This window comes from Myiozetetes cayanensis, unplaced genomic scaffold (genome assembly GCF_022539395.1).
Source record: "Myiozetetes cayanensis isolate MyiCay16 unplaced genomic scaffold, myiCay2020 scf4, whole genome shotgun sequence".
Classification (NCBI taxonomy): Eukaryota; Metazoa; Chordata; class Aves; order Passeriformes; family Tyrannidae; genus Myiozetetes; species Myiozetetes cayanensis.
In genome coordinates, this window is record NW_026087631.1 from 65,191,044 (window position 1) to 65,203,271 (window position 12,228).

Consider the following 12,228-nt stretch of genomic DNA (forward strand, 5'->3'; position numbering starts at 1 on the left):
TGTTTTTCAGATGTTTTCTCTGAAGCATTTGAAAGTGGACTGTGGCAGAGATGGGGCACTGGGTTGGTGCTGTCTTAGTGCCCACTGATTGGTGTTTGGAGACACAGTGTGTCTTATGGGACACATGTATGTGTGCAGCATCCCTGCTTGTGGGATATATATCCTATATTAAAATTACAAGGAACATTTCCCTCTCTTCCCTGTGCTTGTGGCTGAGGGAGGCTGCAGGCAAAATCCATTGCCCATCCTTTGCTTGCAATAGCTTTTGGAGTACACCTAAACTGAAAACATCAAATGTTCTTAGTGGGCAAAACAGATCTCAAACCTGAGAATAAAGCAGCACATTCTGCTTCTGCTGTGACCCCTGCAGCCTAGGAACCTGCTGACAGGTCCATTAGCAAATAATGCAGGCAGTGATTTCGACAGGTTTCAGAAGCAGCTAATTGGGGATTAATTTTTAATCTTCTCTTTGTTGTGCTTTATCATCCTCTAGATGTTGGAATCGCCCAGTCAGCCTTCAGCAGTGGCTGTAATTTTCCTCGGTAGTTGGATCATTCCTGCTTCTCGTGTCCATTTGCCTTTACTCTGAACATGCAGTTTGACATTTGGATCCTGTAAACTTGCCAGCACAACTGTTGGATGACATTTTGAATTGCTGTGCTGGTTCCTCGTGCCAGAGGTCTGCCTGTTCCCTCCGTGCCTCGTCCTGCCCTTGCTTTTCCCTCTGCTATATGTTGTGGATGTAGATGGTTTTGATCCAGAACATTCTCCTCACTGATGTATCCGCTTTTCCCTAGGGCAGAGGCGTGTGCCGGAGCCTGCTTTAGCTCACAAGGGAGCTGATCTCTTGCTTTTGGCAGGCTGGAAGGTCCTGCTACCCCTTCCCCAGGGCTGTCATTGGATGTAGCCCCTTACTGGCTTATTAGCTGTCTGGGAATATTTATGGAGAGACAGTCTCTGCTGTAATCCTCTGTACCCTGTCTTCCCCTGCCCAGCTCCTGCCTTGAGTTCTGTGTAGGTTGTACTTTTAGCCCTGCAGCACCCCTGCTTTAATCTGCTTCTTTTACACTGTCACATACTGCATTGCTACTCATTTTCCTTTTTGCCTTTAAAAAGGCATAAAGCCTCTCCTCCAGCCTTGGGTAAAATACCCAAGTGTGCAGCCAAGGGCCAGGAAATGTCCAGGTGAACCTTCTGCAAAAATATCCGTGCCCAATAAACTGATGATAGATAAACCTGTAACCAAACCCTATGCATGTACCAACCTGCTAGTGTTTCACAAGGGAACGCCACTGTGCTCAGCAACCAGATGCGAGCCCAATTTTGATGACAAATACTGGTATCTCAGCAATAACCTTGTAATGAATTCACCTAAGACTGGCAAAATTGACCACTGCTAGCCCAGCTAACATCAGCTGGAGGGGATACATCTGTGTCAGCAAAAGTCACCCAAGTAACACATTATTGCAGCTGTGCTTTCAATGCTTGTAGTGCCAGAGCTGTGGCTGATCTGCAGTTTCCTGGCTCCTCTTTCAGAGAAAGGATAACTCCTCATTGCACTAAATCTCCCAGTATCCAAATACGTAAGGGCACCTTTGAGCCATTCTGAAGGCCTTGTTTCTATGGTCAAACATTGCAAATGTTCTAGGTCATGTTTTATTGTGGGCAATGCACGTGGGCAAAGTCACCTTGAAATATAACTGGGAGGCCTGGGGATCACAGAGCCATAAAATCACTGAATGGCCTGGGTTGGAAAGGACCTTGAAGATCATCCAGTTCCAAACCCCATGCCATGGACAGGGACACCTTCTACTACACCAGGATGTTCAGAGTTCCATCCAACCCAGCTTTAAACACTTTCAGGTATGGGGCATCCACAGCTTCTCTGGGCAGGCTATTCCAGTGCTTCACCACCTTCACAATAAAAAATTTCTTCCCTAATCTCTAATCTAAACCTACTCTCTTTCAGTTTGAAGCCATTCCCGCTTGTCCTGTCACTCCATGCTCTTGTAAAAAGTCCCTCTCCATCTTCCGTGCAGTCTCCCTTCAGGTACTGGAGGCCACAGTTAGGTCCCCTGAAGCCTTCTCTTTTCCAGGCTGAACATATGCAGTTCTCTTAGCCATTCCTCATAGGAGAGGTGCTCCATCCCTCTAATCAACTCTGCTGCTCCCCTCTGGATGCTCTCAGAGGCTGGATATTGGTGTGCTCTGACGTCTCGAGCGACAGTTTACCTAAAGCAAAATGCAAAGCACCTTTCTCAGGAGCAGAGGGTCCCTGTGCCTCTAAGGAGTCTGGAAAGGCAGGATCGAAAGGAAAGGGATGTCCCAGGTACACAAGAGAGGACAAGCGAGGTCTCCATTGCAACTTTATCACTTGTTGCCTGCTTTGCTGCTCACGTTGGTGCGCTGTGACTAATTTCTATTGTGAAAGCTGGGTAGGGCCTGGGTTGTTCAGAGCTTGCTTGTTTGACAAGTGTGCTGGGCTTCTACTTCTAGAGCAGTGAGTGGGCACTCTTTTGCTTGCAGGTGTTTGCTTAGCTGTGGCCCCAGCCATAAACAAGTGCTGCACAAACACAGAGCTGCCCTGGGGAGCCCGTGCTGTGTCATGTTGCAAGAGATGGGATGAGGGGAGAGGGAGGGAAGAACCAGAGCTGAGGCAACAGCAGTTGCCTTTGTGGTGTTGCCATTGCTACTGTGTTGATTTTGCAAAGCTGCCTTTAAAGCCCTTTATCCTGTGCAAAGGGGGTGAGCACAAACAGGGAGGTGTTTCCAAATGCAAGGCTGGGCTGGAGTGGTACTGGTACACTGAGTGCATGGATGGAGTCAGTCAAGACAGGGTTCAGTGGTGTGTGCTTTCTAGTAGAACTTTCCAAATGCTGGTGTGTCCTCCTGGGCCTTTACCTGAGCCACCCTTGGGGCAGCTTCCTCCTAAAAGGATCAGCTCATGCTTTACAAGAATGCTCTCTGGAAAAGCAGTTGTTTTCCAGCTGGTGCTGGAGCTGGCTCAGGAGAAGGGGAGATGGATGGAGCCTTTCTTCTGCTGCCTGACTCTTGCTTTCCAGGTGCCCTGGAGAGCTTTGAGGGCTTTATCACATGATTTATGAAAGGGAGGTGGAGACACAATGGAACACAGCTGGGATAATGGAATGACCCCAGCAGGTTCAGGGTTGTGAGGTTTTGCTGCCCACTGGACTTTGGTGTTCAGCCTCTGGGGCTGCTGAGACCTTTTCAGAGGCTGTTTGGGGTCTCCATGGGGCTATCTCACTTGAGGCTGATCCCCTGAAGGCAAAAAAGATGTCTCTTGGAAGTAAAGGCCCCTGAAGAAAGCAATTTGCTCAGGCACTCACAATTACTGGCAATTTTTGAAAACCCTTAGGTTAAATTTCCATGGCTGGCCAGGGAAGGAGTGATTGTCTTGAGGGTTTTTTTGGCACAGAAAGGGAATATCCTCCCCTAGTTTACTGCTCCCACAATGGCCATTCTGCTAGGCTGGGGGATGGTGTGTTTGCTGGTGTTCCTGTCATCAGGAAAATGCTCTGGATCTGAAGTGATTTTTCCCAGCCAAGGCAGAGGATTTCAGGAAGCGCCGGTAGCAAAGCGGCTCTGGCAGGAGGCAGCTTTTGATGCTCACAGTCTCCCTGGGAAAGGCAGAGTGGTGCTGCTTGAGGGGCGAGGGTGGCAATTGGCAAGTGCAGGGTGCACCACAGGGAAGGGAAAATCAAAGAATTGGGTGGGAGAACTGCAGAATGGGAGAAATCACAGAATCACAAAATCACGTGGTCTGGAAGGAGGCTGAGGTTTGACAGAAAGGGCAGTTTGGCAGTGGGGGAAGCAACGCTCGTCGCTGGCACCCCAGGCTCTGTCGGGGGAGCAGAATGAAACTGCAAGTTGCTGAAACCATATGAGCTGGCACAGAGATGCAGCCTCTGGTACTGTGAAGTCTTTGCCCTAGACTGACAGGCTAAAGGCTCAGCAGCCGCCAGGAGAAAAATAAACATCGGCCTTAAGCGTGGTGGGGAGGTGCTGGGTAGCTGGTGATGCCAAGGTGGGCTCTGGCAGAGGAACGAACTGGAGGTACATCAAGGATCTCCCCATTACTCCACTTTCCTCCTGAGCATCATGACCAGGTTCAGCAAACTTGCTGCCTCTTCCCACCAGAGAGTGAGAGAGGGGGAATCTGCTCCTCAGGGCTTCATTTGCTGTCGTTAACGAAGGTGCTGAGGGCCTGTGTTGGCCGTGAGCCAGCGCAGAAACACTTGTGCCTTGTGCTCGTGACTCCTGCGCTGCTGAAGGTGCCAGACAGACTGTTCCTGTTCATGTTGCTCCTGGATATGCGTGGGAAGTCTAAGGGAGGTGCCAGAAAAGGGCATGGCAGGAGCCTGGTACTGTACTGATTTATTAGCCTTGAGTCTCTCCCTTTTGGCTAAATCATGTTGTTTCCATGCATATTGAAACACTGAGGATCACAGTGTCTGGGAGGTAAACTACAGTGGTGGCTCCACTGGGCTGTGAGTTTGTTACTTGCTGGCTCTTCCCTGCCAAAAAACACGACAGCCAAGCTTGGTTTGGTGGAATGCTGAGCTGCTTTGTGCCAATGCAGGCCAAGACTGTGGTTGTGGGCTGGAGGTGCTGCCATGGGGTAACCGTGTGCTTGTGTGTGATTGGAGACCCCGGCCACGCTACAGGGCAAGGGATGAGCAGCAATATATTGCAGGTGGGCAGTTAGATCTGTATGGATAGCAGGGATCAGCAGACCTTGTCCTGGAGCAAGGCCTTTCCTTGGAAGGAAGTGCAGAGGGGACAGGTGATGATGGCCTTTCCTTGGAAGGAAGAGCAGAGGGGACAGGTGATGGTGACTTTCCTCCATTCAGGGGGATCAGGGCTCACAGGGCAGGACTGCCTGGTGCTATGGGTGTCCTACACTGCAGGGCTGAGCCAGCCCTTACTGTTGGGTCTTGTCTGTGGGGATTATCATTGCTAAAGACTCAACCAGGTGGAATAATTGGCAACCAAATCCCATGCTCCCTCCCAATCCAGCCTGGGGCTGCAGAAGTGTAACACTCCTCCTGCGGCCACAGCACTGGGACCTCTTCCCTTCTTCCCCCACAGTCCCATCCCAAGAGCATTTCCTTTCCCCTATGCCCTTCAAAGTAGACCTCCATGTCCCTTCCTTGCATGGTTATTAACATATTGCCTTATACCAACCCTATACCTTATATTTATATAGGTATGCCTGCACCTTTTCTTTACTTTTTTTGGAGGTGCCTGTGTACTTGTTGTAGGATTGGGAGGTGAGGTGCTGGGGAACCACATGCCTTTCCCTGGAACATGTAAGTGGGGGACTGGTGGCTTGTGCCGTGTCACCACTGGCCTGTAGGAAAGAGAGTGGGGCCTCCCCAGCCTCCGTCCCCTCAGCTCCTGCCCCCGGCCCCTTTTGACACAGGCAAATGCAATTCCCTGCGTGAGTAATGCTCGCGGCTCCTGCCCCATGACGGTGATGTTTTTCATCAGGAACTGAAATTTGTTTAGTGCCAGCAATTTGCCACAGCCCATCGAGAAGAGGCAATGAGATACTTTCCCTGCCCTGGAGCACCAACGGTTGGAGGCAGGTAGGATGAGACATGGAGGGCGTGAGCGGCAGCTGAGGAGGGAGTGCCGGGGGAGCGTGGGGTCTGGGGATGGGAACGGGTGGTACATTCACAGCCATGGGTCTCAGGATGACCCCAAAAAGAGGGGGAGTATGTCCCTGTTGTCCAAGGCAGGAGGATGGTTGGCAAGCTGCTGCATGTTGATACAGGCTTGCCGGGCCCCTTCCCCTGCCCTTTTCCTTGCCATGGACAAGGACCTTACCTCAGCCCTCAACAAAAACATTCCAAATTTGCATTTTGTGCCCCCTGCTCACCCCACTGTTGTGCTATCCATCCCAAGATGGAACTATGTCACTGATGCTGCCAACACGCAGGTGGAAAACACCAGACTTTTCCAGACCCGCGCTCCCTGTTGTGCTCACACCCTTTCCACGGAGCAGCAGCTGTTCCCCCATCTCCACGGAGGCAGACTAGGCTGCAAACCTGGCTCTTTCCCTGTAAGGCTGCAATCCTTGCCACCTGTATGTGTAAAGTGCTGTAAAAATGCCTTACAGCCACAGTCTGACAGCATGGGGACATGGCTGCCTTTATCTTCCCATCTCAACTGGCCACTGTGTGGCTTGTGGAGCCAACAGGGACCAAAGCCACGGGACAAGTCGCTGGCAGTGTCCCTGGGAGCAGGGACATGACTCCAGCCACACCTACCTCCTCTTCCAACAAACTCATGCTGCCTGGGGGCTTTGCAGGCTGGGAAAAGCAATGCAGCATCTCACAGACAGCTTGTTCCCAAGCAAGAAAATATTTCCATGCTCCTACTGCTGCTGCTGTGCCTGAAGAACAACACTGAAAGCAGCCAAGAGGGTTTTCTTCCAAGGGATGTGGGATTACTGGTGCTCAGGAGTGATCCAAGATAAACTATCAGCCTGTATCACACTTCTGCAAGGCCTCTCCTGCACCTCTCCTGTGTAGCTGTGAGGCAGCTCCATGGAAATGGGATGCTGCAAAGCTGCCATCCCTGCTATATGGTGAGGACAGAGGGGCCCTGTCTGAGTGGAGGGATTTCCACTGCAAAGTTATGTCCCGGGAAATGGGAGGTGGCCTGTCTGCAGTTTTGCATGGGCAAAAATTCATCAGTGCTGGGAGATGGAGAAGATAGCCTGCTCAGTAGCAAGCAGTTCTGAATCCACAAGCTGCAGTGTTCCAGGGATACAGGATGAGAGGTGGAGAGGGTAGAGGATGCTTTGGGCTTTCAGCTCCCAGTGGCAGTGTTTCTGGCAGAGACGGAAAGGTGGCCAGCTCCCTGAGATCCAGGAAGTCAGACTGGTGGTTGGAGGGGGGTGTGGGGCTGCCCACCCATGTCCCAGCTGCGTTTTGTGGCTTGTGAGCCTGGTGCCTCTGCTGCGTCCTTGGTGCAAGCTGAAGAGGGCTGGTCTGCCTCCCTGCCACCTCATGGGGAGTGAGATGAAACCCAGGACCTGCAGGCTGCCAGAAAACCCTGTTATTGAAGGTACAGGGCAGACCAGCTCCCCTCTGCCTCAGGAACCAGCCCAGTGCTCCAGCCTTGGAGGGGCTGGGGGTCTGGCCATGATCCCAACCATCAGCCCAGTTTCCTGGTGCTGCATCATCCATGTTCTGCGGTGGTGGCTGGTTCCTGCTGCTGAGGGTGACACTGAAACCCAGTGGCAAGACTTGGCCGGAGGATTCAGGTGTCTTGGGTTTCATCTGAAACCACAGCGCTGTTGGTAGGTTTCTGTGCAAAACTCAGCAACATCCTGCTGGCTCATGCCAGCACTTCCAGCAAACTTTTATTTATTAGTGTGAGCTTTTCTCCAGGGATTTTGGCTGGGCCAAGTGTACTGGCAGGCCTTGCTCAGGCTGGGATTTATGGCTGGAACCAGCACCCCTGGGGCAAATGGGGCTTGGTGTGAGTCAGGGCAGACCTTGGCTGTGCCAGCGCATGCTCTGCAGCCCTTGGGAAGCTGTTGATCCCTAGAAAAAAAGCTCAACACAGCCTCCATTGGGAGCTGCTGCAGACAGCAATGGTGAGTTCACTACCACAGCAGCTGTCTGGGGATACCGAGAGGACAAGTCTGTTTTGCTTCTCCCTGAACTGCTGGGTTTTGAGCATCTCCAGGGAGGAGCTTAGCGTGCACAACAGGAGTGTTGCAACGTGCTGGTGCCAGGGGAGCTGAGGTCTGTTTGAGGATCACCCACACGGAGTTATCAAGAAGACATGGATCCAGGCTCTGTGTTTTGCCAATAAAAGTATCTCACCTGGGAGGCTGGTGGGCATGGATGTAGCACAGAGAGGAGCACAGAGCTTGCACTGCCCTCTACTTTACCCAAGCTGCCTCAATCCTGTCTTCTACAGTGTACTTACCTCCACTGAAACCCTTGGGCTTTGGGTTACCCTTGCACTGCACGCTAGGATAGCCTGAACCTGTGTTATCCCAAAAAGGTCTGAAAAACCCTCAGAGGAAAACCCGCTGCACAGGCTGTACCTGTTCAGCCTGTGCCTTGAGCTTATGTTCTGCTTGGCTGGTAAACCACCTGGGAGCATTGAAGGGCAGCATCTGCCTTCCCACTGACCTTCTAGAGGGCTGGATGACCACCATCTGGTCCTGGGGTGGGAGCACAGAGGCCCTAGCTGGGCTGCTGAGTCCACTGGGTCCCACAAGCACTGTCATCCCAAACTCTGCTTCTGTGCCATGTTACATCTCCTGGGACACAGGGGGAAAGGCTGCCAAGGGCAGAGCAGGTGAAAGCTTCTCACAGTACTCTCTGCAGCAGCATAAAGCACATGGGTAGACTTGTGTTTAGTGTTTCCAGTGGGAGTGTGGTGGTAGTGTGAGAAGTCCCTGTATTCATCTTGGGATTTCAGCTGTAACATGTCCAAGGAGTCATCTCCAGCAGACAGTCAGATGCTGCCTGTGCTTTCTATGCACAGGCTGGGTCCTGGCTCTGTAGGGAGAGTTACCTTGACCCCATTAAGATGGGATTTCACAGAACCACAGAATGGTTTGTGTTGGAAGGGACCTTGAAGATCATCTTGTTTGCTAGATGACCCACCATGGGCAGGGACCTCTTCCACCAGACTTCAAAGGGAGGTTGTTGAATGTCACATAAGACAAGCAGCTGGGAGCCACATATCAGCAGTGCTGTGATATTTGCTGCTCTCCAGCTGAAATTTGGCTTGTGCTGTCCCTGAGGGTTGTGTCTCTTATTCCGTGGGAGATACTCTGGCACTCAGTGCCAGTGCCAGACTGTCCTCCATGTTCAGGGCACAGGAAACTTCCACTCTACCCTCCTGTCTCAAAGCAGAGATGGCTCATGGTGGAGCTGTCTCGCTCTTACGTGCTCTCTGGCCCAAGGGACTCTTTTTTTTTGCCTTGCGAGCTGGAACAGTTAAAGCTAAAGGGATGGAGAGGCCACCTCTCCCACTCCTCCTCTCCACCCTTACTCCATCTCTCTGTAACCCCATCTGTGCTCCCAGGGCTCAGCTCCCTGAGTCTGAAATCCCAGCTGTGACCCCGTCATACCCTGCCACGCTGGGAAAGGTAAGATTGCAGACAGAGAGGGGATGGTTGAGATGGCAGCAGCAAGGAAAAGTAAAAAATCCGAAAGGAACAAAAGCAGGGAGTCAAAAGGTTTGTTGGACACCAAGGTGGGGACATTCCTTAGAGCTGTGAATACCTGCAGGCAGTCCTTGGCCAGCAAAGGCTCTTTGGGCACCTTTTTGAGGTGGTGAGCACACTGGTGCCCAGGTGAGAAGCCCATGAAGTCCTAGCCATCTTTTGTGTGCATATGATGGCCAGTAAATAGTTGCTTTACACTTCTAACATCAGGCCTGTTTTCCACCCTCAGTAGGTTTCATTTATCCAGATACTCTTGTAAGCAAGTTGAGCACTGTCATGCCATCCCACAGCTCCTTCACTCCTCCCCTATCCTGAGCATCCTGTGCATTCTGGGACAATACTGGGGGTAGGAGAGGCTGTGTGGGGCTGATAGGAAGTACCCCCATGTGTGTTGGACAGGCAGGACTGGCCAGTGGCTGCTGTACCCCCATGTTAGGTGTCTGCTCTGCCTGTGCCAACCTGTAGCTGTTTGCTATTATCCCACTCCGTCAAGCAGAGCTTGTGTGGTGTCCCTGCCCAGCACTGCACTGGTGGCATAGCCTTTCAACCAAGGTTAACCACACCAGGCCTGGAGCACCTTCTCCCCAGTGGAAAAGGACTCCACTGTCCTTGGTGTCTGCAGAGTTGTTCCTCTCACATTTTCTCATTCCTCTCTTCTCTGGCTGCAATTTCATCTGCGCAATAACTCCTTTTTCCTTCTTAAATACGTTAGCACAGAGGTGTCACTGTCATTCCTGACTGGCTCAGCCTTAGCCAGTGGCAGGTCAGTTCTGGAGTGGGATTGGCTCTCCTGGACATGGGAGAAGCTTCCAGTAGCTTCTTAAAGCAGCCACCCCTGTAGCCCCACTCCTACTGCCAAAACCTGGCCACACAAACCCAGTACACAGGGTGTGAAGCTCTTTGGCCTGGGTGATGCCAGGAGCCAGTTTTAGTGGTCACGCTGCATCTGCCTTGCAGATCTCTGGATGTCAGATTTTGCTCTGCAAAGGTCAGCAGCAGCAATGCCAGGAATGGGATACAGCGGTGTGTCCTGGCCTGGACTAAGGAATCTGACCCAAGAGCAGGTTTTCCAGCTTGTGTCTTTTGCTGCCCATGTTGTTGCTTCACCCTGCTGCCGTCTTGCCTCACTACTTCCCTTTAAGTGATCCTAAGACGTCTCTTCCTTCAGCAATGCTCTGTGCAGTGCAGGGGAGGTGTGACACCACACCTGTGTGCCCTCCCCATCACAGCCCTTTCAGTGGAGGGATTCAGGTGGCTTCCCATGGTGTAGGTTCCCCAGGGCAAGGAAAAGAGTTGGTGAGACTAATTGTGTTACAGTGCCTTGAGAGCTCAGACTCCTTAGTGAGGTTTTTTTTCCACTGTTGTAGTCATTGTTGCCAGGCACTGAGCCATTTTGTGTTGTGAATCCCAAGGGTTGTTCCCAAGATGATGTTTACGTGGGCTGCAGCATGAGATCCACAGGCTGGTCCTGAAGCTGGGCTTGCTCTGCTAGGCAGAGCTTGTCACAGGGATTCAGCTATTCCCTTCCATATGCAAGAATGTGGCAAGATAAAACTGCATGTTTCTTCCCCCACTTTCATCCTGAAATGCTCCCTGACACGATGGGCTAACGAGGACAGCAGATCAATGTTTCCATTCTCTCCAATTTGAGAATTGCCCTCGGCCCAGGAGAGATCTGGGCTGTGCACGATGCAGCACCAGATAGCAGTGCTCACACCCAGATATGCAGGAGGCAGTTTTGGCCAAGGGAATCCATCAGTTATGAGTAAGCTCAGCCCTTGGAAGAGGATCTCTATCAGTTCCCATTTGCACGTTACAAGATGCTTTTCTGGATGACTCGGTAGTGTTTGCACTTGGCCTGATGAGCTGATCTTTCTCAATTTACTGTACTTATTTATTCCCTGCTTTTATCATTGATCTCAGTGTGAGATGAAGCCAAACCCCACAAGAAGAGAGAAGAGAGTACACGGCAACAAAGTGCGAGGAGTGCCTGGGTGACCCAAGGACGGGAAGGTGAGTGCTCCCATGTTACATCCATGGTCTGTGCTCTGTCCATGACTCCAAGAATATGTCATTTTTTATTGTCTTGGATCACTTCATTACCCTTGACCAAAAGGGCAGTAGAGAGCAAGATAAAGAGGTGGCTGGGCAGCAAATGGTGTCCCAAAGCTCTGCCAGCAGATGAGTAACAGTTTTAGAAAGGAAAAAGTTTGAAAAAATGACAAGGACGAGACCTGCTTGCTGAGCTGCCTGACAGCCTGCCTCCCCTGCCCTCAGCACCTTGCTGGTGTTTCTCCCATGCCTTAGATAAGAATAATATGACCCCTCTGATTATCTCCCCTGTACAGTGCGAAGTCCATTTGTGCTGGGGATTATTTGGGATCTCCTGAACACACTGCTTGTGTGAGACAGAGGTGTGGGAGGTACATCAGTCTCTTTGGAGAAAGCCTGAGTGGAGGCACCCATTCAGCGCTGTTCCACACAAAGGCAGGATTTGGTGCAGGCATCACTGGGGTCAGGTTTCCCTGGTCATGCTGCAGAACCAGTTTCCTGACTGGACAAACAGGAGGTGAAACCAGACTGAGCTCCCACAGTTTGGCATCTTGTGTCTGCCCAGGGAATTTTACTTGGAGTACTAAAGCCCACAGGTGTTTCGGGCCAGGCATGGGGCCACTGATCATCGGGAACTCAGAGCCTTTTGCAAGGGCCCTCTTGCTCTGGCATTACAGGCATTATCTCCCCAGTGGTGTTTGTTTTCCATCTAATGACTCAGCCAACTAACCTTGGCACACAAAAGCCTTTGTGTACCGAATAACCCCTAAATAACACCATTTTTGGAAGAAAAGGAGGATGGGTAGAAGGAGTAGCAAGGAGTAATGCCCTCTCCTCTGCCTTCCAACCTGAACCCACTGCCACTGCCATGGCCACTGGGTGCAGGAAGGCTCCAAGTGTATGAATTTCTCCTGATGCCATCTCCTGGCTTCAGCACATCAATCTGACTGCAA

The 12,228-nt window shown here is 51.5% G+C and overlaps 1 protein-coding gene across 3 annotated transcripts in view; it reads right to left on the reverse strand.

Annotated features, from left to right (window-relative positions):
* Positions 1-12,228, reverse strand: part of TPGS2 (tubulin polyglutamylase complex subunit 2) — a 698,248-nt gene that overhangs the window by 538,985 nt on the left and 147,035 nt on the right. The gene's annotated exons all lie outside the window — the stretch shown is intronic.